This window comes from Lissotriton helveticus, chromosome 10, assembly GCF_964261635.1.
Source record: "Lissotriton helveticus chromosome 10, aLisHel1.1, whole genome shotgun sequence".
Lineage (NCBI taxonomy): Eukaryota > Metazoa > Chordata > Amphibia > Caudata > Salamandridae > Lissotriton > Lissotriton helveticus.
Genome location: NC_136071.1, coordinates 415,628,971 through 415,652,699, shown reverse-complemented (window position 1 = coordinate 415,652,699; position 23,729 = coordinate 415,628,971). Strand labels below are relative to the sequence as shown.

The following is a 23,729-nucleotide window of genomic DNA, read 5'->3' as shown; positions in this document are numbered from 1 at the left end:
CCACCCACCAGAGTAGCACTTTAAAACCTTTCTCTGGTCTGGCATTGCAGCCTGCAGTGCAGTTTCAAACTGTCATTTCAACCTGGTAAAATAAATCTTTTCACAAGCCTCAAACTTTTTTTTCAACCCTTTCGCTGCTGCGCCTCACCCCCCATGTGCTAAGCCTTTTTGGCTTATTATTGTAGTTGGCACTTAGGCCCCTTTAACTTTTTGTCCACATAAGGTATCCACGTCAAATTGGTGCCCTTTTCTTCCAACATTATGGGAGTTTTAAAGGTACCCAGGGTTTGTGGATTCCCCTAGAGGGGACCCAGAAAATAGCAAAAATACAGCCAATTTATTAATTTTTTTAAATGGGGAAAAAGTGCTGCAGAAGAGAGCGGCTGTTTTTCCCCCTGCAATTAGTATCACCAAAGGGTTTATGGTGCTGAAATCATCATCTTCGCCGATTTCAGGGACTAGCATACTTGTGTCAGAAAACCAACATTTGTACACAGTTTTGGCATTTTACTGGGACATAGCCTATTTTTGCTACTTTTTGTGCTTTCAACCTCCTTCCAGTTAGTGGTGGAAATGGGTGTGAAAGCAATAATGGATCCTGGAATGCTGTACATTTCTGAAAAGTAGACAACATTTTGAATTCAGCAAGGCGTCATTTTTGTAGATCCTTCAAGTTTTTTAATAGAAACTAAGAGTTGAAAATAACTATGATAGATGTTTACTTTAAAGCAATATATTGTTAGATCCGCTCGACCATTCTGGCTGTGTGGATATATAGGACTTATAGGTTCACCAAGGACCCAAGGAACCCAGAACCAATAACTGAGCAGCGTCTTGCAGTAGTTTTTCATTGTCTACCGGGTAAATAGCAATTCATTTGGTCAAATATATAGATTGAAAAATAGGTATCAAAGACACCTATGTATTTCTGAAATAGGAACACAGTATAGAATTTAGAAACAGTAACTATTTGCACATCTCTGAAATTGTGGTTACCCATACTAGCCTGTGAATGGTAGGACATTTTTCAAAGAGACTTCTTTTTTGCACATTGTCTAACATTAGGAAGGCAGAATTGCATAGAAAGTCAGTATGTAAAACAGTTGCTCTACAATTCTGAGTTCCTTGAAGTGTCCCAATAAAAATGGCACCTTACTTAAGTGGGTAGGCCTAGTGCCCATGTCAGGAAATGGCCCAAAATGCAACGTAGACACACACCACAATTTTTACTGTGAAAAGTGATCCTTTTTTTTGCAAAGTGACTAGCTGTGGATTTTGAACCCTAGCTCTGCCGGCACCTAGAGAAATCTAGCAAACCTATACATTTTTTAGACCAAGTCACCCTGAGGAATCCAGGAGGGAGCGACCACTGCGCCCTCCACGGCCTGGTCGCCCCACGCTCCCCGCCTGCTCTGCCTGCCTCATTACCTGCTGCCTGCCAGACGCCGATCCGGAGCCCCAGCCGCCGCAGGGCCGCCCGTCCTCGGATCCCCGGTGCCCCAGCCGCCGCAGGGCCGCCCACCAAGCCCGCATAGGTTTTTCCCGCCGTTACCTGCCGCGACCCCGCCCCCCCGCCTGCCGATTGGCCCACGTGCTCCCCGCCTCCCAGCGGACCATCCCTCCCGGCTCCCTTCTTATGACGCCCCCAGAGCGACCGCGCAGCGGACGCGCGCAGCGGGAGCACCGATTGAGCGCCGAAGGTGCGCCAAAGGTAAGCCCGTCAACGCCCGTCCGTGCCTGGACCGCGCCCAGTGCCAGGACCCCTGGCTCCCGCAAACCCCAGCCCACCCGCCGGACGTACGACGCCGCCACCCTCAACGCACTCAACACCGGCCGAATCCCAGGATGCTACCGAGCCACACCGAGACGGACCCACGGACCCTTCAGCTGCCACTCCTGCAAGTTCACCTGCATCCGGACCTGCACTGCACCAGCACTCACCAAGCCGAACACCAGCAGCAACCACCTGAAGTGCATCCTGCTCAACACCCGCTCCGTCCACAGACACGCCGTCCAACTCTGGAACCTCCTCGACACCACAGCTCCTGACATCGCCTTCCTCACAGAAACATGGATGAACGCCTCCTCAGCGCCCGACATCGCCATTGCCATCCCAGAGGGCTACAAGATCACCCGGAGGGACCGCGGCAACCAGACCGGAGGAGGCATCGCCATCATCCACAGGAACACCATCCGCATCACGACCAACTCCGACGACACCCTGACAACCGCCGAACACCTGCATTTCCAGATCCACACCGACCCCAAGACCACCCTTAGAGGCACCCTGATCTACCGACCCCCGGGACCCCGCACACCATTCAGCGAAGACATCGCCGACTTCATCAGCCCGCACGCCCTCCTCTCTGCTGAATACATCCTCCTCGGGGACCTCAACTTCCACCTGGAGAACGACAACGACCGCAACACCACTACCCTGCTTGACAACCTCGCCAACCTCGGACTCAAGCAGCTGGGGACCACCCCCACCCACTACGCCGGACATACACTCGACGCCGTCTTCTCATCCAGCGAAGACATCGTCTTCAGCCACGCCACCGGACTCCACTGGACGGACCACAGCTGCATCCACTTCAGCTTCAGAAGGACCACGATCCACCACTACCAGCCACAGGTTGCACGAAGGAGCTGGAACAAGATCGCAGCCGACCAACTCGCCGCATCCCTGAGCCAGCACCCTCCCGCCAGCTCAGCGAACCCCAGCCAGGCCGCCGACAACCTCACGAAGTGGATCAGCAACTGCGCGGACGAACTCGCCCCCCTGAGGACCCAGCCCAGCAGACCCGGCAGCAAGAAGGCCCCTTGGTTCACCGACGAACTCAAATGCTCCAAGAAGAACTGCCGAGCCCTCGAGAAAGCCTGGAGAAGAGACCCAACACCGAACAACATGACTACCCTCAAGCTCGCCACCCGAAAGCACCATCAACTGATCCACGCCACCAAGAAAACTGCTTTCAAGGACCGACTGGACAACAATGCACACAACAGCAAGGAACTCTTCAACATCGTGAAAGAGCTCTCCAACCCCAACGCCGGAAACAACGACATCACCCCATCACCCCATCGCAAGACCTCTGCAACTCCCTCGCCTCGTACTTCCACAACAAGATCGCTGACATACACAACAGCTTCAGCACACAAACAACGCCCCCCAAGACCGCACCAACGCACCCCACCACCACCCTCAGCGACTGGACCCCAATCAGCACCGAAGACACCATCCGCACGATGAACTCCATCCACTCCGGATCTCCGACCGACCCCTGCCCTCACCACGTCTTCAACAAGGCCGACGCCGTCATCGCACCCCACCTGCAGGACATCATCAACACCTCCTTCGACACCGCCACCTTCCCGGAGAGCTGGAAGCACGCCGAACTCAGCGCTCTACTAAAGAAACCAACAGCGGACCCCACCGAACTCAAGAACTACCGCCCCATCTCGCTCCTCCCGTTTCCAGCCAAAGTCATCGAGAAGACAGTCAACAAGCAGCTGGCCGCCTTCCTCGAGACTAACGGATCCCTCGACCCCTCACAGTCTGGCTTCCGGGCCAACCACAGCATCGCTGCCACCGATGACATCCGAGCCCTGCTGGACAACGGAGAAACAGCGGCCCTCATCCTCCTAGACCTCTCCGCGGCATTCGACACTGTCTGCCACTGCACCCTAGTGCAGTGCCTCAAAAATATCGGAATCCAGGAGAAGACACTGGATTGGATCATCTCCTTCCGCGTTGGAAGGACACAGAGAGTTCGCCTACCCCCGTTCAGATCTGCAGCAACAGAAGTCATCTGCGGCGTTCCCCAAGGCTCCTCGCTCAGCCCCACCCTCTTCAATGTCTACATGAGCCCCCTTGCGGCCATCGCACGCCAACACAACCTCAACATCATCTCCTACGCCGACGACACACAGCTGATCCTCTCCCTCACCAACGACCCGCCACCGCCAGAGCCAACCTACACCAAGGGATGAAAGACGTAGCCGAGTGGATGACGGCCAGCTGCTTGAAACTGAACGCAGACAGGACGGAAGTCCTCATCCTGGGCTCCTCGCCCTCCGCCTGGGACGACTCCTGGCGGCCCCCCGCCCTGGGCACCGCACCCAAACCGACAGACCACGCACGCAACCTGGGCTTCATCCTGGACTCCTCCCTCTCCATGACCAGACAAGTCAACGCCGTCTCCTCGTCTTGTTTCAACATCCTGCGCATGCTACGTAAGATCTTCCGGTGGATCCCCACCGAGACCAGGAAGACGGTCACCCAGGCCCTCGTCACCAGCCGTCTGGACTATGGCAACGCCCTCTACGCCGGAACCACCGCCAAGCTCCAGAAGAGACTCCAGCGGATCCAGAACGCCTCAGCGAGACTCATCCTCGACATCCCCAGACACAACCACATCTCCAGACACCTGAAAGACCTGCACTGGCTCCCGGTCAACAAGAGATTTACCTTCCGGCTCCTCACCCACGCACACAAAGCCCTACACAACCAAGGCCCGAGTTACCTCAACAGCCGCCTCAACTTCTACGCTCCCAAACGCCATCTCCGATCGACCAGTCACGCCCTCGCCGCCGTCCCCCGCATCCGAAGAGCGACAACAGGAGGAAGGTCCTTCTCCCACCTGGCCGCCAAGACCTGGAACTCCCTCCCTCCCGACCTACCCCTGACCTAAGACCACCTCTCCTTCAGGAAGAAGCTCAAGACCTGGCTGTTCGAGCAGTAGCGGACACCCTCCCCCCAAGCGCCTTGAGACCCTCCGGGTGAGTAGTGCGCGGTACAAATGTCTTGATTGATTGATTGACTTGTGTGGCTCTCACCAGGGTATGTTACCCAGAATCCCTTGTAAACCTCAAACTTTTTTTGTTTTAAAAACACATTTTCCTCATATTTCTGTGATGGAAAGTGCTGGAATATGCATGGTCCCACAATAGTCCACCCACCCTGGGTTCTACAAAGACTTCTGATAAAAATGGTACCTCACTTGTGTGGGTAGGCCTAGTGCCCTCGACAGGAAACGGCCCAAAATCCATCATGGACACACCACATTTTTACAGTGAAAACTGACCCTTTTTTGGAAAGTGCCTAGCTGTAGATTTTGAACCCCGCTCTGCTGGCACCTAGGGAAATCTGGCAAACCTATACATTTTTTAAAACTAGGCTCCCAGGGAAATCCAGGCGGGGGTGACTTGTGTGGCTTTCACCAGGTTCTGTTACCCAGAATCCTCTGCATACTTTGTAAAATAAAAACACATGTTGCTTACAGTTCTGTGATTGAAAGTTCTGGAATCCTTGTGGATCTACAAAATTCCACCCACCCTGCATTCCCCAAAGTCTTCCGATAAAAATGGTACCTCACTCACATGGGTGGGCCAAGTACCCCCGACAGGCAAGGGCCCAAAACATATTGACAAGACATCAAAATTACCTGTCACAAAACAAGCTGGTTTTGCAAGGGGGGGGGGTCACCTGTGTTGTTGGCCCCGGCAGCCATCTTGGAAAACTACTAAACCCACACATTAATGAAAACCAGACACCCGGGGGAGTCAAGCGAGGTATGGCTTACATGGACCCCCCACCCAAAGTTTTTCTGCCCAGAATCCCCTGCAAACCATACATTTAGCTGAAAAAATATAATTGTTCTCACATTTCTGTGTGGGAAATTGGTGGGATCACCAGGATGACACAAATCTCCTACCACCCAGCGTTACCCCAGGTCTCCCGATAAAAAATTGGTACCTCACTCGCGTGGCTGCGCAAGTACGCGCGACAAGCAAGGGCCAACAATGTATTGAGGATACATCAAGATTACCTATCACAAAATAACCTGGTTTTGCAAGGTGGGGTCTCCTGTGTTTTTGGCACCGGGATCAGAGGCCAATTAGAGCACCTGCTCTCATAGGAGTCACAGTAGTCTTAGGCTCCCACGAGAGCATGAAGGATCATGGTAAAAACCGGGCCTCTCAACCAATCAGAGTGCTCCATTTTGTTTTATCTGTGCTCTCGCTGAGCTCTCTCATTTTTTACCTAAAGATGTAGCTTCCTGCCGAATTTGGTGTAATTCCATTCAGCAGGTTTTGCTGTAGCCTTGTTGCAGGGATTCTGCGCAAACACAGCACTATGCATGGGATTATGGGACCTTAGTATACAGGAACTTAGTTATCCTACCACCTTAGTACCCATGAGCCCTGGACCGACTAGTTATAGTGTCTTACATGCCCTTCTACTTACTCACAGAGGAACAAGTGATTAGACACCCCTAAACACAACACTTCTGACTCTCTCAGGAATCACGGTTGCAAGACACGCCCTTTCGCTCACACTCTTGTACTAGTCCACAATAGGATCTGACAGAGAAACAAACAAGTTTAAAATATTTTTTTTTTAACTAATGTGCTCTAGTATGCAGTATAGGTGCCACAATAAGTAGAAAAATGGATAACACAAATACGGTCAGCATTGCAATTAGTCCAAAAATCATAAAAGGAGCTGTCATACTGAAAAACAGCATAGCCTAACCTCCCTCCTCTTGTATAGAAGCAGGATGATTATATATTAGAAGATCTCTGGGCGTTATCTGCAGGCCTGTACCTCAGTCTATGGATGGTAGATCTACATCATTGGTGCTGTCATGCTCTTCTCCCTGGTAAAGGTCCCTCTCCAAGTGCCCGCCACCATTTCTGCATATTTAAATAAGACAAAAGTACATATTTCCAAACAACAGATGCATCCATATGTTTTTCTAGGTGCTAGGGGTTGACCAGAACAGAATAACAAGGGGCATTGTTGTTCGACCTTTTTCACAATGTTCAGACTAAATCCCAGGAACCTGCAAAGCATGAAAACAGTGGTAGGTTCTCATGTAAAAATATCAAAAGAGGCATTTGCAAAAAGAATTGTGTAGGAACTTGTGCAAAGCAACAGACAGTCTGCAGCGTGCTATTGCTAATTTGGCGTAGATGACAATGTCTCCATGGGCCATGTCACACCGTCCTCTTGGTCAGGATGTTAGCCCTGGACTAATACAGAAGTCAAAGGTAAGCAGAGCCAAAGCGTCTGAGTAAATGGTCAACTAGCAACCCAAGTCCAAATCAAAATCTCGGTGGACTAAGAAATGGACAAGAACATTTTTGTGGGGACGTAATAAGATATCCTATCACAACGTATCTTCCATGCCAAAAACTTCGTGGGACAAGTGGAATGCCGTAAGCTCCAATAAAGCATCAGAACCTTCCAGAGTAAAAAGGATGCCATCCAATTAAGCAAATCAAATGAGCAGACATGGTCCTCATATCCAGCGGCAGGCAGGAGAATTCCAGGGCAAACTGTGTCGACTTCGATGAAACTTAGTTTCAAGAGGCACAGGGACTCGCTTCGGCTGTCGGCTCCAGTGAAGGATTGTACACAAGTTGCTTACCCGCAGAACAGTTCTGGCTATGAGACATCAATAGACCCATCCACAGTACATAATCCAGGGCAGCGTGTGACAAAGTGGACAGGCAAACATCTAGAGCCCATTGAAAAGGGCACCGTGTGCAGTAGAACACAGGTTGCACACGGGTAACGTAGGCGTAATGGAAGGTCCGCCAATAGTTGATATCAAGAGCTTCCAATGGCATCCGATCATGGTACAGCTGCAGTTGTGCCTGCCTTGGCAGCACCACAAATCGAGCAGCCATTGCGCAACAGCAATAGATGTACAAGAATGACACAAACCAAGAGGAGCAGCAGGGGAAACCTTCTGAATAAGCTGGAAAAATTAGAATGAATAAAAGCAAGGATTACTCCAAAAATAGTCTGAAACGATGTTACAAGGCCGGATCCCACAACTTAAAAAAAAGTAGGCTAGGCCTCCCCTATCAAACGCACTAAAGATTTGGTGAATGAATTCCCCAAAGTGTATGGGGAGATTTGTGTTTAGTAATGACTGAATTTCACTTGATGTTCTTGCCACCTGCAATTCGAAAGTCTCACTAGCTGACGTGAGAGACACTTCTTTTTGAAACAATAGCAAGTCTGCTTAGCTTATTGAAATCTGTTTTCAAAGTCTGAATTGAAGGCCATAGCGAATTATCTACACTTCCGTGTGGGGAGGGGGCAGGACATTGCTGCAAAAAGTAACACATTGTGAAACTGTTACTATGTACGGGATGCCGGCCCATAAACTCTGTCTGAACTGGGGTGGCGGAGTGAGTTAAAGAATGATGATGGAGTAAACGCAGATCAGTTGACTGGGGCTGAGTGCTTGCAATGTTCAACACTCCGTCCATTATCCTCTTTGGTTTTGCTTTGTTGGCCCTAAGTTGGCAGGGTATGCCCAGACGTGGTCCCTTGCTCACTTTGGAAAAGTGAGACGGGTAATGAAATAACCCCCATGTATTAAGCACACAGCTGAATCTGTTTCTGCTACAGTAAAAGGTAGCTGTTGTAGTTTCTCAATGTGTAGCATAGTGTATGTTGCGTCTTTCATAGACATCAATTTTTGTTTATCTGTCACAGTGCATAACTAAATGTAGCTGATTCTGACCATGATACAAAGTAGATACTTCATTCTGAACGATATCAATTACTGACTACACAATATTGTCTACAGTATAAATACGAGAAACTGGTGTGTTTATACTGTTATCAACCAAGGCAAGAACCTTCTTCAAAATATCTCGATCATTTGTAGTAGTTTCCAAAATTCATTATAGGCTGCATAAACAAAACATTTAGTGCGAGGGGATTTTGGACCTTCAAGAAAATCTAAAAGATCAATGTCAACTGACAAAAGGGAAAAATGTGCTTCACAGATAATAGTGTGACATGCTCCAACCTTTGTTGAGACAATTTACCAACCAATAAGTTGTAAATGTATGTGAGTGGGGGTAACGAGGATCAGGTCTATTTTGGGTAAACCCTTAGCAGCATTTATAAAATGTAAATGACAAGCATTGGTGTGTCTGGGCAACAGCACCCAACCCTCCGGATTTATCGAAGAAGAATTAAAAGTGCCATTTTGTGTCATACAAGTCAATCAATCAATAGTATAGTTGGTATGTGTGTGCCACACCTCATATCGCTCCAGAGACGGAATAGAGGGAGTATTCAATTTTTTTGCAGTGGCTAAACTGAAACAGGTCGTTTTTGAACCATCTGATTTAAAAATATTAGTTGCAACGTTATTAAACATGCCCGATGCAAGGACTCACTACCTTGCATTTGCCAAAATGTAGGGCCCCAGATAGACTGTAAGTCAACAGTGTCCTTCCAATAATCGTAATCTTTCAGGGACAAATCTGCTATGAAGGATTACAAATAAACCAACTCAGTCTGTGTAAGCAAAAATTTGTTCATTGTGGGAATATTTAATTTGCAATAATATGATGCTGGGTTGGATGGATTGTAACCAGTAATATATGTACATTTCTTTTTCTGTGTATTGGAACTCCCTTTAGATGGTGCCGGGCAATGTTCCCATTGTGCATGAATAAAAGTGTGTCTTTGAGTACTGGTTTTATGAAAAAAGTGATGTCTATAATGTTTGAAATAAAATAAATCTGCATCATTTTACTAATTTAAATAGTAGTGGTATCTTTATTCTTTTTTTCATAAAGAAAACCATAAAAGCACAACAGCATATGAATAATTTAAAAATAATTTTCCCAACTCACCATCCTCACTATAAAAATACAAACATGTGTGTGATACATAGCTTAATCACAATCCATGCTATCATCTCCAGGTTGTTGAGATTACTAAAATACTTTCAGAATTCATAACGTGACTATACTGTATAACCACCAATTTTGAGTTTGATAAAGTGTCAGGTACGGAAGGAAGATGGCGGACTGACTCTGCCACAGAGAGCAGGCACCAAGAGTGTCTCCAGTGTCCTACATACCACACTACTTAGAGGTAGGGATACTGGGGAGAGGGAAGGGAAAAAAAAGGTAGACAATTGAAGGCACACTTCCCCAGCTACAAGTGTCATCAAGCAGCTCTGGCTCTCGACTAGCTTGCTGGCTTATCCTCAGCTATCCACAAGACCGGTCTGGCCTTGGTATCTGCTTCACTCCTGGAGGGTTGTAATCAAAAAACAATGTCCTAATAGGATGAACTAACAGTCAATTAAACATGCTTGCGTATCGCATTGCTAGCAAAGAAAAAGGAGAACACTCTTAGAATTAAAGTAAGATAGTCATTCATCCTATTTTATGGTATGAATTCATGGTCAGTAGTATACAGTTATAAGCAGCACTGCATAAACTTAATTTGTGACAACCATAAAAAACTTGGTGCTCTACAAAAGTGACTGTAGTGAGGGTGGCGACGCAAGTGAAGGGGTGAACAGCATGGACGGCGCACAGTGAACAAGGTGCAAACAATCTACAGTGGGTGGCTCAAATCATGTGACAAGGTGATATCACAGATTCAGGATTGCTTTTCATTATTTAAACTACATTGGAGAGGTACGCCTGTTAATGAGCTGTGGAGTCGACGGCGTTTCGATCCATGTAAGTAAGGATCGTCATCAGGACTGGGTTGTCTAGTTTGGCATGTGCTGAAGAGACGCTTGTTAACGTGCGACCTGAAGAGATCGTCAATAGGGGAATGAATCTGCACAGGGGCACGGCAGGGAAAGCTAGGTGGCCATGCGATGTCTGCCGATGACCAGCACGAGTCCTTTTAGATCAGCGCGCCAGCATAGGACAGCGTCCTATAGTCTGGAAAATTCAGGCTTGAGACTGGCAGGTAGACTTGCTTCCACGTGAGGGAGCTGACTATTTTGGAATGACCGGGCAGCTGTGTGGAACATTGCTCCACCGAGACTGCAGTGAGAGGAGCACATGCCGCCAGAGTTTTTGCTATTCTGGGAGGAACTGCTTTACCTGCAGTAATGGAGGATCTAGTGCCCAGATGCTATTCTGGGAGGAACTGCTTTACCTGCAGTAATGGAGGATCTAGTGCCCAGAAGACAGAAGGGGAGTGCACCTAGAGAAGGCCCTTCATCGAGTGGGCAAACCACTGATGAAATTATTATAGTCAGGTAAAGCAACAGACCTTTTTTCATTAGGGGAGATAACAAGAGTTGACAGCTGAGTGGGTGTGATTCCTTTAGGCAAGGCAAATATGGCAGACAACCAAGAAGAGGGTTCACTAAGACTCTTGGGTCGTTCAGGGCGGCCGGGGGCGGCAGGCTGTCTGTAGAAGCCTGAACAAGCAGTAGATACAATGCTGCTATCTGATACTCTGCTCGAGACTGCAAACAATATTGCAGTTAAAGCCAGTATCAATACTATAGCTAAGGATGATCAGATGGGGGCGAAGGCCACTTTAGGATTACAGACATTCAAAACGACAGTTAGTCTATCAAAAGACAACGTCATCAAGCTGGACTGCTCGGATATAGGCGGCCCCCAGTGGGGCAAATTTAGAAGCACAAGGGGTGCTGGGCCATGAAGAGGATAACACCGGCTATTTAACCCAGATAGCAGCTCAGGAACCGCTCCAGGCTACTAAAGGAGTGCATGAGGGGCACAGGCGCACAAGATAAACAATAGCTCAAAACTAACCGCTGCATCACAGACTGAGTTGGGCCCCTCTTTGACATTGCAAAACATACAGAGGCTGTATACTCAGGGCCAAGTCCTCCTTCCGGGAAAAAGAAAGGTAAACCTAATCCAGTCATAAACTAGAAAAAAGCTACTGAACTACAGGGCAGCTAATGATACAATACTTCTACCGTATGCACAAAGGATACTTCAGATAGTAGCCCCTTGTGTAAATGGGTAACATATAAGGGGGAAGTAAAATCCTTGATAGCTCAGCTTTCAAGCTCAGGAATAGGATGTGGCTCAGACTCAATGCTTGTAAACGGCCCCAGCTAGGACTCACCAAACCTACTGTCCCTCTTAGGCGCAAAGCCCTGACCCACTGGGTCTTCTGCCTGCACCGGTCCTTCCTGGTAGGGGATCGAATCTATTGAGAATCAGTCATTAAAGGGTACATCGAGTACTAAAGATCCTTCACTCACCCTAATTCTCCAGGCCCTGCAGGATCAAAGATCAGAGGCACAAGAGCATTATGCGCAGGCCAGGTCAGAAAACCTCTATATTCAGCAGTCTCTACCGGAGGTGACATGCAAGGTAAGGGCACTAACAAGGGGTACAGCCAAGTTACAACAACGGGTCATAGATACGGAGTAGACTACCACTTTAACAACTAGATCAATACAAATGCATGAGGACCAAATACTTCTCTTGCAGACAAAAGTGGAGGACTTGGAGAACCGGCAGCCCCGTAATAATTTGAGATTGTTTGGGGTCCCCGAAGGAAAGGAAGGTTCTGATCCTCGAGCCTTTGTGGTCCAGCTATTTCAAAAGGCATTTCCTGACCTGGCGGATTGGGATTGCCAAATACACCACGCACATAGACTACCAACTTTTTCAAGCAAGCCGAGCCCTCACTATCCTAGACCAATGCTGATTTTTGGGGGGCAACTTCCTATTAAGGCAGGCTATATCTATCAAAGCCCGTCCTGGTAACCTGGTAGTGGTTGACTCTTTTTTATTTTGGCAGATCGGATCTATGCACAGCTTCTATGGATAGACGATGGAAAATGAGACAGCTCATTGACCCATTAAAGGCAGTAGGTGCACAGGTCTTTCTACAGGAATCCACTTGATTAAAGGTTATAAAAGGTGGACATGTGCAGTTTTTCTTCACCGACCAGGAGACTAAGCGAGCTTTAAGCCAACGGCAACTGACGGCAGCTACTAAAATGACTTAGGGCCACATGTAGGTAGCCAAATACCGGTCGGTAACGGCCAAAAATTGGTACATTTGCCGTTACTGACCGGTATTTAGCTTTTCCAATGTAGGTGGGTATAAATAAGGATTCAGTAATTTACCGATTTGGTAATTTAAGTAATCAGTAAATTACTGAATCCTTAAGATACCGAATCGGTAAATCACCAAATCCTCAATGCAGAGAGCACTCAAGTGAGTGCATTTTTGATTTGAGGATTCGTTATTTACCACCAACTACAAGTTGGTGGTAAATATCGAAAACCATTCAAAAAGCAAATTTGTGCTTTTTGAAAAGTGTGATGTGGCAGACATACATGCCCTCAGGGCATTTATGTGTGTCACATGTGACCACATGCAGGATTCAGGGGTGCAATAGGGTGTCAATGTGACACCCTGCCACCCTTGAATATGTTCCCCCTATTACCGATTCGGTATTTACCAAATCGGTAATAGTGAATGGCTTCCCATTCATTCCATGGGCCTCCAGGCCCATAGGAATGAATGGGAATTACTGAATCGGTAAATACCGAATCAGTAATACCGAATATTACCGATTCGGTAAAATTTACAGAATTTTTATCTACATACTATTTAACGATTCTGAAATACCGAATCGGTAAAATTATGTATTTTAGAATCGGTAAATAGAGAATACCTACATATGGCCCAATATATAGGTGGGGTAATACTGGTCGGTAAGGGTGAGATTCAGTAAATTTCACCGTTACCGACCAGTATTTAGGGATTTGAGATATAGGAGGCTGCAAATAAGGAATCAGTAATTTACCGATTTGTTAGTTTAAGGAATCGGTAAAATACTGATTCCTTATTTTGAGGAATCGGTAAATTACCGATTCCTAAAGCCTATGTAGGTAGCACTCAAGTGAGTTCTTTTTAGCTTTAAGAATTCGTTATTTACCACCAAATATAAGTTGGTGGTAAATACCAAATACCCTTTAAAAAGCAATTTTTTGCTTTTTTCTCATTGCAATGTGGCACACATACATGCCCTTAGGGCATGTATGTGCGCCACATGTGCACACATGCACGATTCTGGGGTGCAACAGGGTGTCAATGTGACACCCTGCCACCCTTGAATATGTTCCCCCTATTACCGATTCGGTATTTACCGAATCGGTAATAGTGAATGGCTTCCCATTCATTCCTATGGGCCTCCAGGAATGAATGGGAATTACCAAATCGGTAAATACCGATTCGGTAATACCGAATATTACAGAATCGGTAACATTTACCAAATTTTTACCTACATACTATTTACCAATTCTGAAATACCGAATCGGTAAAATTCAGTATTTTAGAATTGGTAAATAAAGATTCCCCACATATGGCCCTTAGTGACTTAGGCCAACAGGGCCCCACTCTCCATTTGCATTTTGGGCACGGCTGGACATGTGGACACCCTGGGTGCACTGCATCCTGATAGCTGTCATTTCATCTGCAGCTTATAAGGGGGATGATTCCTTCTTTGCGATACTGGGTGGGAGAGGGTGGGGACAGGGTAAGGGGGAACTGGGGAGGTGTTGCAGAGGAAAATGTGAACGGGGGCTCACACAAGTGGGTAGACATGGTGGCTGGGTGATGCATAAGAGAATAGGGGAGTATACATATGTCTGTTAGGCACTTTAGTAAAGATGGCTTGAGGAGGGATTACAGGCAGGCCCTTAAAGTTTATTGCAACGGAATAAGTCATCAATCCCTATGAGACTAATTAGATGTATGACCTGGAATGTATCAGGCCTAAATAATGGAGGTAAGCGCCAATTATTGCAGGAGGAATTCAAATTGTACAGACCTCATATTGTTCTCCTTACAGAGACACATCTGGCCTATAAAGACCGAGGGCTTCTTAAATATCTTGGATATCAAACAATTGTATGTACATCCCAGAGTACTTCTATAAGGAGAGCAGCTATATTAGTGAATAAGACATTTGATCATAGAATTCTTAAGGTCTCTGTGGATCAGCACGTAAGATGGGCTTTGGCGCAGCTTGAGATAAACAGCACAAAGTATGTATTCTTTTCAATATATGCTCCTAACATGGAGACCCCACTGTTTTTGACTTTATAAATCTAGAGTTATTAGACTGGCATGGGGAGTGCCTAATCATTGGGGACTTTCACTGCATGGTGAATTATGCTGTCAATTCTACAAGCTGAGGAGCTATCTCTAGAATGGGGAAGGTGAGCAATTCAATCCTCGAAATTGGGTGGCTGCATTGTTAATGTTAATGTTAATTTTATGAGTTCTTATAGAGCGTAAACTGATACCCGAAGGTGTCCTGGCGCTATGTGAAGAAACAGCTGGGACAGGGGCGGGAGAAAATGACCCACCGGATCAGTTAGCAAACATCCCTGTTTTTAGTGCTTTCCTAAATGGCAGAAGATTGGTAATATTTCTAAGATCCAGAGAAAGAGCATTCCAAAATTTAGCCACATTGACAGTAAAACTTCTCCCACCCCAGTTGACTTTTTTTACCCATGGGACGTTAACGAGTTTTGTGTCAGAGGACCACAGTGTTCTCTTAGGTAAATGCCAGTAGAACTGGTGTTTAAGGAATTTTGGGTCGATTCCATGAAGGGCTTTGAACACCAAGCAAAGAGACTTAAATTGAGTTATTTTCCTGACTGTTAACCAGTGGAGCTTTTTTATTTTGGCTGATATTGACTCATACTTTGGTGTAACGGTAATGAGTCTAGCTGCAGCGTTTTGCAACATTTGTAGTTTATTCATTGACCCTTTATGGATGGGTAGTTACACGCTATTGCAATAATCTAATCTGGACATTATAAGTGCCGTAACTACAGTTTGTTGTGAATCTATCGGCAAGAGAGACATTCATTTTTTTGCAGGGTTTGAGGATAAACGATGTGGCAGATGCAACCTGATTTACCTGGTCCCTGAAATTTAGTTTATTGCCAATCAAAACCCAGGTTTTTCACCTTCTTGATTGGCATAGGTAGAGGACCCATGTCCTCTGGCCAGCACTTAGGAGTCCAGAAAGTAGGGTTGTTACCAAACAACACCACCTCCATTTTACCGGAGTTAAGTTTCAGACAGTTTTTGGCCATCCAAACCACCACTGCTTTCATGCAATACTGCAGCTTTGAAGCTGCATTGTGAGTGACCCCTGGGAGTAGTGTCACCACTATTTGGGTGTCATCCGCTTAGGACGTTAGTGTGGACCCGAAGGTCTGAATAAGGGGTGCTAGTGACGACACATAGACATTGAATAAAGTTGGGCTTAGCGAGGAGCCCTGCGGCACCCCACAGGGTAGAGAGAAAGATTCTGTTTCAAATTCCTTCAATACCACTGTTTGAATTCTATCAGAGAGGAATGATTTAATAAGCTTCCATGCCTTACCCTTGACTCCTTTCTCATACAAATGGTCCATCAGCAATGCCTTGTAGAAAGGTGGATATCTGACTATATGGTTACGTCCACTTTTTGCCTGGTGTTTTGCTGTTTTTCGACTTAGTTGGCCTGGGACCCTGCTATTCAGAGCCCCAGTCTATCTGCTTTCTCTATAAAATGGACTCCATGTACTTTAGGTACATACCAGATTGGTTACTGCATCACCCTTGTGAGTCCCTGAATAGGTACCCAGGGCATAGGTGCACCCAAGGCACATATGAACCTATAAGCCACTCCTATGGCAGGCCTCGACTATCCTGGAGGCATATTGCTTGGTGGGCCTGCTTTGTGCATTTCCGCTCTATGCGTCTTCTCGGTTCCTGGCTTGTTGGCTAGTGAGCCCCCAAAAAGACCAATCTTGAATTTAACTTGTTTCCTGGTTGCTCCAGACTTGCTCCAGCTTCCCTGCAAAGGATATGCGCCTCAGACCTTGCTGGTCTGCAACGAAGCCAATCTCGACATCCAGCATGGGTTGCGTTTGCCAAGGCTTGTTGGGTCCAATCCGGATACCCCCACCGCAGTCAAATAGATCCTTTGTGGGACAGCTCGCATCAAGCTCCTGGTCACCGTCGACACCTCCCGGACCTCGTGGCTAAAGAGACAATCTTCACCTTTTTACCTGAAATCACCCGACATTGGCTGGCAGCTTTCCATCGCCTTCCTGGTCACTGGCTTTCAGGTTCTTCAGATCTTCGATTCACCAGGACACTATTCCTCTGGTCGCCTGCAGCACTTCTTTGCAGCTCTCCATTGAAAACGACGATGTAACCCGACACCAAAAGGCACCGTGGGTGAGGTAACACGAATATTCCGGTGCTCCCGTGGGTCTTGACTCTCAAAGTGTTCTAGTCTAAAAGGGTTCCATCGTAGTCCATCCGGAAGTGTCCTTAAATTGTAAATTTGTAACTTGTTCGTTTCCCATAGAAAGTCAATAGTAACCTATGGCTGTGTTTAGACACTGCACGCGTCTCCCGTGGACCTCCTACTTCCTAACCCTTGGTTGTTCCTAGAAGCCCCAGCGATTCCCCAGGCCCTAGGTCTGATTTCAATATCAGACGTTGTTCTTATACCACGATTTTAGTATATGGTTTGTGAGGCCCCTAGTGTAAAACGTATACTGTGCAACTTATTGTATGCTAATTAAGTTCCTTGTAATGTACTTTTACCTCTGACCTCATAAAGAGTGCCGAGGGGTTGTGTTTAGAATAAATACATATATATTTGATATATACCTTGTGTGGTGTGCTTTCATTTGGTACTCAAGAGATTATAAAACAGCTAGCTTAATTCGCTCTCTGAAGTCTTAGCCTAAAAACTGCTTGCTATTGCTACCCCTAGGATAGCTTTCTATAAGGTTGACTTTACAACCACCATCAATAAGGGTCAATTGGACTGGTGCAAGGTGTCTCACTAGAATAGTGGACATCATATACCAGGCCAACTTCTCATATGTGTGATGGACCGTGTCAAAGGCCGTGTAAAGATCCAACATGATCAGTACTGCGTTTGCCCCTTGGTCCAGAATGGTCCTGATTTCTTCTGTAGATTTCAAGAGCGCCATTTCCGTACTGTGACCCTCTCTAAACCCATGGTCTAAGTGATGCATGGCGGGCGCTTTATCCGGCATCTCCTGGTTACACATACTAATCTTCTCCACATAACAATATTCCATAATTGATATGGCCTGTGTTTTTGACAATATACTCATATCCGAGGATATGGAAGTGTGCCCTAGGATTACTTTTGACCATAATCCCATTTTACTGTCTTTCCATCTTAGGGCCCTTTCTAATGTGGCGCAATCTTTCTAATTTCCACGCTACTTACTCACAGACAACACATATTTAGCTCTTATTCATAAAAACCTAGTAGATTTTTTGAAAAACAAAGTGGGGTACGGGTTCCCCTTGCATAGTGTGGGACGCGGTGAAGGTGATCATAAGGGGGTTACCCAGCAGTATATCTGGCAGCAAAATAAAGATCTGGAAGCTGCTCTCCAAACACTTTCAACTATTTAACTTCTCCATGCAGATGCAATTTGGCAAAGTGCTTGAGATCAGGATCCGCTTTACACATCATTAATAGAGAAACGGCTGTCCCTGAGCAGGACACTAAGGAAGAAAACAGATGTGAACTATAATAAGCATCGGTTCCTACAATATGAATATGGTGATCTAAATGGGAGGGTGCTTTCACATCAGCTAGCAGATAAGAGAGCTAAAACCCAGATGAAGATATTTAAAGGGGAGATGGTACATTGTACACACATCCACAAGCAATAGTTGAGCAATTCCACAACTTTTATCGAAAGCTTTACACACAAACATTACTATTAGATGAGGCAGGACTTCAGAATTACCTTAAGAGGAGAAATTTGACACTCTTGAGCAAAGAAGATGTGGTCTCACTGGAGCAAGGATTTACGCATGATGAAAATGCTGAAGCACTGTCTAGGTTACCTTCTGGCAAGGCGGCAAGGGAGGACTCAATAGTAGCTGAGTTCCATAAAACCTTTAGGAGCATTATAGTTCCATCACTGGGAGAGGTGAAAAAATATATAGGGGATAATGGGCTGACTCCTGAATCATGGAATATGACAAACATTGTTTTATTTTTTAAATAACGATAAACCACCCGAGGAGTGCAGCTCTTACTGGCCGCTATGCCTTATAAACGCAGATGCTAATATTTTTGCTGAAATCTTGGCCACTCGTTTGGCTCCCATGATGCCAGTACTAGTATCCAATTGAAAGTGGTGGCCAACATTTTGTGGGCTCCAATCGGGTTGCACAGCCTTATACACATGGGCATTTTTAAGTAATACACCACCACCAAAGTACTCAGTTTTCTTTTTCAAAATGTATCTTTAGTTTTCATCCTGTCAAAAGATGTAAAAATTTGTTGGTTCACTTATAGCATTTTAATATTCTATGTATTGCCCATCCAGGCCTATACATGAACTTGTGATGAATTTTTAAATCCTCCACTCCGTTCGATACACATCTAACTGAATGCATTTCGGTTTTAAAAAAACCTTCATCAGGAGTATCTGTAAATCAAAAATACACGTGTCAGTCACATATCCTTAAAAACCCTAATGGTTTCAAAGTATTGTTTACCTAATTACCCATACTCTTTTCGTCCCATCAAACTCCTCCTAAAAGTGTCAGTCAAACCAAATCACATCCCACTGAACATATCACAGTTCTGAACGCAAACTCCAAATCGTAACACATAACCCTCCATCTAACCCCGGTAGTGAACATTACAGCCTCGTTTCTTAAAAAACATATCTTCTGAACCTTTTGTGCCCTAAACCCAAGGTCCCCCTGACATTCTAACCTCTTAACCCCTATCAACCTCCAATCACCTCTATCCTACTTCACTCCCCCCGAGAATACTCCAATACTCCCCTTCGCTGATTCAAACACCATACCCATTCCCCGTGAATACCTGATGTTAAATGTGCCGCGCTTCACCTTCCTCAAAACGCGCTAGTTGTGTCTTATTAGCAACCATGCTCAATCTCCCAAACCTTTAATGGATGTTACTCGCCCCACCTCTACGGTCATTGGTGTAAAGCATCACGTGTATTCTCACCAACTACCCCTCCCAATCAGTCTAATCTGTTGCAATGTGAACTACAATAACCACAACCCTTTGCAAATGAAACTTAGGCTACAATCACCCTCTTTTGTCTGAATACAAATACAATAAACATAAACCTCTGTTTACATATCAAATAAACATAATACTAGTATCCAGCCAGAAACATGGCTTAATTCAGGTTAGGGATAACACGGCTCACATCAATACTGCAGTGGAGGCCTTTGATCTAGATGGGAAATGAGCCCTGCGTATGGGTATGGTCTTGCTAGATGCCGAAAAGGCATTTGATTGTGTGGTTTGGGGCTACCTGTGGGCAACACTTTCATCATTCGGCTTGAAGGGGAGATATTGTAAATGGATACAAGCTCTGTATAGTAAACCTCAGGCCAAACTGTACCACGCTAGCCTACAATATAAAGCTGTTCCTTTTTCAAGGATTTTTTTTTCGGAGCTGCCATTAGGGTCCTTGCTAAACTCTTATACCCTTTCTCCATAACTACCCCCTTTTACATTGCTTGTATATGGGTTGACCCTTTTTTTGTGTCTTTCCTCCATCTCCTTGGGTGTGGTATACACTGCTTATAGCTCCTCATTTCCCCCTGTTTCTTTATAATCATCGGGTATTGTGATATATATTCGCTGTGCTGCTCCTTCTGCGTTGGGGTGCCACTCATCACACCTCCCTGCCTGGAATCTAACCCCATGGTTGGTCCTCACCAACTGGTCCGTCTATGGAGGGAATACGATTTTAAGTTTGTTTCAGATCACCCACCATCATTTTGACCTGTTCTCTTTGAGTTTTTAAAATGTCATTATTCATTAACGATACCTCTTAACAGGCCAAGCAGTGTTTTTTTCTTTAGGATTAACATTATGTCTAGCATTGAGACACTTGAAGTTCCTGTGAACTCAAGGTTAACCATAAATGGCCCGAAGTGTCATTTACTCTAGCCTGAGGTATTTCCACTCCTTCCACTCCTTGTTACTTTATATGTTTATTAAACTCTTTACTTTGCAAATCACCATCTAAGTCTGACCCTTCACCCTTCACCCTCTCCCTCTGATTCTTGAACCTCAGAAGGGGGAGAGAGTCTGGATGATGAGGACAGCCTTGGGTCCAAACATAGTTCAGAGATATTGAGGTGGGTATGATTTGAGGAGTCTAACTCCAAGGATACCAAGTTGAGCAATTTTAGCTGGTTTTCACCATCCAGCCACTCATTTTCTATCAATTTATTTCTTTTGAAGTGTTTCCCCACAAAGTCTTTAATCTATTTAACTTCTCCATGCAGATGCAATTTGGCAAAGTGCTTGAGATCAGGATCCGCTTTACACATCATTAATAGAGAAACGGCTGTCCCTGAGCAGGACACTAAGGAAGAAAACAGATGTGAACTATAATAAGCATCGGTTCCTACAATATGAATATGGTGATCTAAATGGGAGGGTGCTTTCACATCAGCTAGCAGATAAGAGAGCTAAAACCCAGATGAAGATAATTAAAGGGGAGATGGTACATTGTACACACATCCACAAGCAATAGTTGAGCAATTCCACAACTTTTATCGAAAGCTTTACACACAAACATTACTATTAGATGAGGCAGGACTTCAGAATTACCTTAAGAGGAGAAATTTGACACTCTTGAGCAAAGAAGATGTGGTCTCACTGGAGCAAGGATTTACGCATGATGAAAATGCTGAAGCACTGTCTAGGTTACCTTCTGGCAAGGCGGCAAGGGAGGACTCAATAGTAGCTGAGTTCCATAAAACCTTTAGGAGCATTGTAGTTCCATCACTGGGAGAGGTCAAACAATATATAGGGGATAATGGGCTGACTCCTGAATCATGGAATATGACAAACATTGTTTTATTTTTTAAATAACGATAAACCACCCGAGGAGTGCAGCTCTTACTGGCCGCTATATCTTATAAACGCAGATGCTAATATTTTTGCTGAAATCTTGGCCACTCGTTTGGTTCCCATGATGCCAGTACTAGTATCCAATTGAAAGTGGTGGCCAACATTTTGTGGGGCCCAATCGGGTTGCACAGCCTTATACACATGGGCATTTTTAAGTAATACACCACCACCAAAGTACTCAGTTTTAACCATATTTATTTGATCCTTCTTTTTCAAAATGTATCTTTAGTTTTCATCCTGTCAAAAGATGTAAAATTTGTTGGTTCACTTCTAGCATTTTAATATTCTATGTATTGCCCATCCAGGACTATACATGAACTTGTGATGAATTTTTAAATCCTCCACTCCGTTCGATACACATCTAACTGAATGCATTTCGGTTTTAAAAAAACCTTCATCAGGAGTATCTATAAATCAAAAATACACGTGTCAGTCACATATCCTTAAAAACCATAATGGTTTCAAAGTATTGTTTACCTAATTACCCATACTCTTTTCGTCCCATCAAACTCCTCCTAAAAGTGTCAGTCAAACCAAATCACATCCCACTGAACATATCACAGTTCTGAACGCAAACTCCAAATCGTAACACATAACCCTCCATCTAATCCCGGTAGTGAACATTACAGCCTTGTTTCTTAAAAAACATATCTTCTGAACCTTTTGTGCCCTAAACCCAAGGTCCCCCTGACATTCTAACCTCTTAACCCCTATCAACCTCCAATCACCTCTATCCTACTTCACTCCCCCCGAGAATACTCCAATACTCCCCTTCGCTGATTCAAACACCATACCCATTCCCCGTGCATACCTGATGTAAAATGTGCCGCGCTTCACCTTCCTCAAAACGCGCTAGTTGTGTCTTATTAGCAACCATGCTCACTCTCCCAAACCTTTAATGGATGTTACTCGCCTCACCTTTACGGTCATTGGTGTAAAGCATCACGTGTACTCTCACCAACTACCCCTCCCAATCAGTCTAATCTGTTGCAATGTGAACTACAATAACCACAACCCTTTGCAAATGAAACTTAGGCTACAATCACCCTCTTTTGTCTGAATACAAATACAATAAACATAAACCTCTGTTTACATATCAAATAAACATAATACTAGTATCCAGCCAGAAACATGGCTTAATTCAGGTTAGGGATAACACGGCTCACATCAATACTGCAGTGGAGGCCTTTGATCTAGATGGGAAATGAGCCCTGCGTATGGGTATGGTCTTGCTAGATGCCGAAAAGGCATTTGATTGTGTGGTTTGGGGCTACCTGTGGGCAACACTTTCATCATTCGGCTTGAAGGGGAGATATTGTAAATGGATACAAGCTCTGTATAGTAAACCTCAGGCCAAACTGTACCACGCTAGCCTACAATATAAAGCTGTTCCTTTTTCAAGGATTTTTTTTTCGGAGCTGCCATTAGGGTCCTTGCTAAACTCTTATACCCTTTCTCCATAACTACCCCCTTTTACATTGCTTGTATATGGGTTGACCCTTTTTTTGTGTCTTTCCTCCATCTCCTTGGGTGTGGTATACACTGCTTATAGCTCCTCATTTCCCCCTGTTTCTTTATAATCATCGGGTATTGTGATATATATTCGCTGTGCTGCTCCTTCTGCGTTGGGGTGCCACTCATCACACCTCCCTGCCTGGAATCTAACCCCATGGTTGGTCCTCACCAACTGGTCCGTCTATGGAGGGAATACGGTTTTAAGTTTGTTTCAGATCACCCACCATCATTTTGACCTGTTCTCTTTGAGTTTTTAAAATGTCATTATTCATTAACGATACCTCTTAACAGGCCAAGCAGTGTTTTTTTCTTTAGGATTAACATTATGTCTAGCATTGAGACACTTGAAGTTCCTGTGAACTCAAGGTTAACCATAAATGGCCCGAAGTGTCATTTACTCTAGCCTGAGGTATTTCCACTCCTTCCACTCCT

General features: G+C 45.4%; 1 protein-coding gene across 2 annotated transcripts in view; it reads left to right on the top strand.

The window, feature by feature from the left end:
• The window catches only part of RGS11 (regulator of G protein signaling 11), a 2,073,835-nt gene that overhangs the window by 248,204 nt on the left and 1,801,902 nt on the right, over positions 1-23,729 (top strand). The gene's annotated exons all lie outside the window — the stretch shown is intronic.